Source organism: Echinops telfairi, unplaced genomic scaffold, assembly GCF_000313985.2.
Source record: "Echinops telfairi isolate 266 unplaced genomic scaffold, ASM31398v2 ScPeMD7_7416;HRSCAF=8454, whole genome shotgun sequence".
In the NCBI taxonomy this organism is placed as follows: Eukaryota; Metazoa; Chordata; class Mammalia; order Afrosoricida; family Tenrecidae; genus Echinops; species Echinops telfairi.
The window spans coordinates 1,543,483-1,549,478 of record NW_022111316.1 but is presented as its reverse complement, the minus strand read 5'-3'; positions in this window follow the sequence as shown (position 1 = coordinate 1,549,478).

Sequence of the window (5,996 nt, the reverse complement as noted above, 5' to 3'; positions counted from 1 at the left end):
TCTGAAAACATCTCAAAAAGAGAGTTGACACATTGGCCACTCATGACAGAAGATCTGATGAGCTATGGAACGACATCAAGAGCATCATATATAAAGAAGGCCAATGATCATTAAAAAGACAGGGAAGAAAGAGAAGATCAACGTGGATGTCAGCAGAGACTCTGGAACTTGCTTTTACTCATAGAGTAGCTATGGCAAATTGACAACATAATGAAATAAAAGCGCTGAATAGAAAGTGTCAAAGGGCAAAGAAAAATATTAATATAAAATATGCAATACAGAAAATAACTAAGAAATATGCAATACAGAAAAAAATTAAGAAATATGCAATACAGGAGCAGCTGATGGGTTTGAACACTGTTTCTGCAGTTAGCAACCCAATGTGTAACCCACAAGTGGACTAATAAGCAACATCATGATAAATGGAGAAAAGATTGAAATTGTCAGGGATTCCACTTTACTCGGAGCCACAATCAACACACGTGGAAGCAGGGTTCAAGAAATCAGAATAGCACGGGAGATGTGTGAAAGGGAGGGAAGGGGGGATTTCAAGAGCAAATAATGAAGGCAGGAGTGGGGGAGAGAGCACTAGACCTGATCGTGATAGCCCAACTCGTTTTCAAGGTGATTTAACCATGGAGTGGGGGGATGCTCTAAGATAGAAGTGGTGCTGACTGTACAATTCCCCTTGACATGACTGAGTAGTAATTGAACTATTCAGATTTATATGTAAATTGTGGGCCGATAAAAATGTTCCAAAACATAAAATTAAATAAATACATTTTAAAAATTGCACTGGACAAATCTGCTGTAAAAGACCTCTTCAGTGTTCAAAAGCAAAGATGCAATCTTCAGGATGAAAGTGGGCCTGCTCGATTCATGTTATTCTCAATAGTCTCGTGTGCATGTGAAAAGTGGATAATGAATAAAAACAGACTGAAGCATGGATGTATTTGAATTATAATGCTGATGAAGAATGCTAAATATCTGGGAGACCAATGAACTAATCCGACTTGGGAAAAGCACAGCAAGAATGCTTCTTAAAAATGATAATGGTGAGAAGCACTCTGGACAAGGCATCAGGGGATAGATAGGAATGGGCAGGGTTCCATTCTGTTGTCCGTGGTCAGAAACAATCCAGCACTTAGCAACATGCCCTGAAGAATAAACTCATCTCAGCAGCTGCATCAAAATGCTGCCCATAGGGACTGGGTGAAGAGAGAAATGAGGAGTTAATTATTGGGAACAGAGTTCCTGTTTCAGGTGCGGAAGAAATTTTTTGAAATAGTGCTAACAGTTGCACAAGGTTGTACATGTAATTAATCCCACTGGATTATAACTTCAAATGATTAAAATATTTTCCAATTCCAAAACTTCTACATGTATAATTCAGTGTCGTTGATTATACACTTCATGTTGTACAACCATTATTGATATACTTTTCCAAGTTCTTCTACCACCATTGGCATAAACTCAAAGTCTCTGCTATGTATATTTTTGCCACAATAGAAAAAATAATAATTATATAAATCACAATCACAACAAGGAAGAAGAAAATGTTCTAGAATTGACTGGGGTGATAATTGTACAACTCTTCTTTATATGATTGAATTATTAAATTGTATGACGTGGATGAAGTGCTAATAAAACTGTTTAAAAAAGAAACTAATTTGAAAAAAAGGATTAAAATGTTTTACCATGATAAAATGAAATGGTAAACTTTTTTTTTTAAGTTTCTCTGGAGTCTCTTACTATGCTACTTATGCTTTTGAAAAGTGAGTCATTGACATACCAACTGCACATTTCCCATATTTACACTTTGTAAACTACATTCATGACCAATGTTTCCTCTCCGGGAAGGCAGCGGGAAAGACTTACTAGTCGCTCTGCAGAAGATATATATATACGACAGGTAACAGGAAGGACAACGTCGGAACCCAACGAACAGGTTGCCATTTCTGTAGACAAGACGTTGTCCGGCCACGTGACCGGAAACACATTAATGAGTCTGCGCAGTGACCTTCCAGGGTCCGCCCACTTAGCGGATGCGCAGGCGCAAAAGGAGCCCGCCAATGCCGTTGGCAGTGGGTGAGGCCTGACTTGAGAGCGAGGGCTGGCCAGGTACCGAGCGAGCCCCACGCTGCCACCTGGATGGCCGCTCAGCAGAGTCCCAGGACCTGGCGCTGAGGGCCTGGCTGCCATCTGGATTCTGTGGCTTCCACTGGCAGGGCCACGGGCAGAAGTGTTAGCAGCCCTGGGGCCGAGCAACTTGCCAAGGTGACCATGGCTGATTGGGTGAAATTGATACTTTGGGCCTTGAACAAGTAAAATGCGGGTAATGACTCGGGGTGTAGATTTTGAGAACCGAAAAGGCAGGCGGAGAACCGCTAATGGACCTGGGCCATCCTTCTCAGCCCCAGGGCCCATTGCTTTGTTTCGACGTGAATTAAGCCGTTTCCATCTTGCCCCATAAATGGCCCTGGAGCCTTTTGTTGTTGTTGTTGTTTATTTTATTTATTTTTTAATAGTTTTATTAGGGGCTCATACAACCTATACATACATCAATTGTGTAAAGCATATTTGTACATTCATTGCCCTCATCATTCTCAAAACATTTGCCCTTCACTTAAGCCCCTGACATCACAGGAACTTTGCACCGAATGTCATACAGGCAAAGGGAGTTGAGGGGGTAGGATCAGACTCTCAATTAGGTTCTCGCTGCAGCTGAGCCAGGGGGTGGCTGAGAGGAGCCGGGAAGATGAGCAGGGAGCAGCTAAGGAGGGACCTTGTCCTACTAAAGAATTTGAACATTATTCTCAAGACAGACGTTATCCCTGCTAAAGTTGATAAAGATGGAGTCGTTTCTCTGGAACAGCCTGCCAGCTGTTCCAGAGTTTCCGTGAAAAGCGCTCAACTTGGTGGAGTTGAGAATCAATCAGGCCTAGTGCAGCAATGTTTGGCTTCATGCTGTGGGTGCAAATAAATGACAGCCACTATAATGCCTTGCTAATTTAGAAGAGTCTTTATTTGGTTATAACCAGACTGCTAGAATTTAAAGGCGACTCCTTGCTTGCAGTCCTGAGTGGACATTTCAGTCCATCTTTAAAGGCCAAAAACTCATTTATCATTTGTCTAGGACTTAAGCAAGCATAGACAGAAGCAGAAAGCAAAATTAATGCTATTATTCTTTAGAGTTAGTGAGTGTTACAGGGTACACCATTGATTATAACATCCTGGTTATTAAAATAAAAATAGTAATATTCTGCTTACCACAGAAAAGGAACTGTGTTCTTATCTTGAGAACCTAAGCATACATTCTAAAAATCAATCACTAGTGGAACTTTCTGAGATGGGAGGGGGAAGGAGGCAGGTGATCCAGCAGACAAGATGGTGTTACAGTGGCTAGTGTTAGTCTGTCTCATTAATGACCTGCAGAAGATTTAAAAAAAATGATTCCTTTTTTCTTACATTTTACAGGTATAAAAGATTGAACTGGATTGTTGAGTCACTGTATAACTTTTAAAAATATAAGATATAGGGTTGGTGTTGGTAGAAATCCACCCATCATGTCAGTTCATAAATATTTTGTAGCAGTACTTTCTTCCATCCATTAAGCAGTGGGTTTAAAACACACACACATGCACACACACCCCTTTTCTTTTTCCTGATTGGTATTTTTAGGGATACTTCATTTGGAGTATTGGGTTTGGGTGGGAGACTCATGGCGATGACCCACTCACTGCCATTGAATTGGTGCCATCAAGTCCAGGCCGAATCCTAGTGGCCTGTGGGGTCTAACTGTCCCTGGGGGTCTGAGACTGTGACTCCTTCCTGGAGTAGCAAACCCAGTCTTCTCCCTCAGCTGGTGTCACTACTTCGGACCTGGCATTAGCAGCCCAAAGTGTAACCACTACACCACCAGGGCGCCAAGGAAGGTGACAGTGAGCCTAACTAGTCTACTCCCCGGGTGACTTCGTGTTGCTTCCACTGTTAACCATGAATTTGGAAAGAATTTGTCTATACCTTTAGGAAGGTTTATTTTTATTATTGTCTTGTTATTTGGAAAATGACAAATGCTAATCATTTCTGGGTATGACTTTTTGTCACTATTCTATGTGAAGTATGCTATCCCTTGGCTTTTATTTAGTCATGACAATAAATAACCTTTGTTTTCAATCACTGGAAACCCATTCTTTGGGATTTCTCCAAGATGATATTTGAATATGTAAAGCTGTCTATTTAAGTTATCAGCATACTGCTTCTTTTCTGCTTATGACCACCTCTTGTATTCTTCTATCCCATTTAAGAATTTAAGAAACATAGAAGACTTACTAAAATAAATTAGGAAATTTTAAAAGGGAAAGGAATGAAGGGTCATTAACGAAAAGACGCCTTTGCTGAGAAAATCAAGGCTCAAAAGAGATTTGGATCACATAGCCAGGTAGCATGACTCATGTTAACAGAAGATGTAGAATAATGTAATTTCATATCTACAAGGAGATATGCTCTTACAAGGGGAACAATTATGAGCCATGCTTTTATTTTAAGATAAATGAGATGCTCAAAAACACCAACAGAAATTCAGGATTTACAGGAAGAGAAGGGGAATAAAGCAAAGGCTTCAGGATTAAGAAAGCAACTTTGATAAGGACTCCTGATAGAAAAGAAGTTCTTCTGCAGAACTACGTAGTAGGTATGGGTCGAACACAACAACAATTAAGTAGCCAGCACAGGACAAGGAAACATATTGTTCTTTCATATATCAGATCACTATGAGAGCAGTAACATCCAGTCAGGAAAAAAAAGCTCACAAAGCATTTTCCATGAGTATAAATACAATGAGTCATTTTGAAAATGAAGGCATGGGATTGTGAATTTCATGTGCATTGTTAAAGGACTTTGGGAAACTTCTCTAACATTATTCTATACACGTTCTTTATAGGGAGGCTGTTATTCACAACAGGTCGGTACAAACTGATGCCTCTAGGAATTAAGGCATGAAAGGAAGAAAATGATCACTTCTGAGTTGGAGAAGGTATTAATCAGACAATAATATGCACTATAAAAGTTCACATGTGTTTTGTATTATATTTCAGAAGCTTGGAAATAACAACACCAAAAATTGGAATCATTTAAAGAAAATGCTTGTAGTATGGCTTACTTTTTTAATTCAAAAATCTCCACAACAGATTCTCTTATTTTAGGGGTAAGTGGAACTTCGTTTTCACTGACTAAATAAAATATTATGTACTGTTTCAATTTAAGAAGATAGTCTTGAATAGAGAAAGGGACAGGGCTTGTCAACAGGGTATATGTTTATCTTTTGAGTGTCAATTGCTACAAATTTCAATGGAGGTCATGTCACTTCATAAATGACTGCTTAAATAGAAACAGTGACGAAGCCAAGAAAAACCTAGGAAATATAGAAATCCACATAAGGAATAAGTAAAAGGAGTCAGGCAGGAATAGAGAGCTTACTCTGAGGAACAGAATTGCCTCTAATCTTTTCAAAGTACTGTACTGATGTCTGTGCTATCAAATGATTATAAACTCGGCTCTTCTGTTAATTCACAAACACTGGAGGTTCTAGATAGTGTGTCTAGTTCTCGTAACACAAGGACTTGGGATCATGCTCATTCACATCAGAGAGGAAGAATTTTTTCCCACTAACTGTGAACTTTTCCTCACAATTTAGCTATGTGGACCTGTTGTCAAAGCCTGTCATTGGACAGTTGAGCCAGAGGTTCTTTAAGTTATTGAAGTGCTAGGCCCCTTTGGTTGTAGGGTGAAAGTTCTGAACCTTCTTCTCTGAGAAATGCCCATGTTCACAAGCCTCTGTGCCCAATTTTGGAGGAGTGGCTCCTTGAATCCACTCATTGACTGTAGATGAAGCACTATTTTTTTTTTTCAAAACATTTACTTTCTTTTTTATATATTCTAAATTTAATTCTTTTTCTTTTTCTTTTTTTAAATCATTTTATTGAGGGCTCATACAA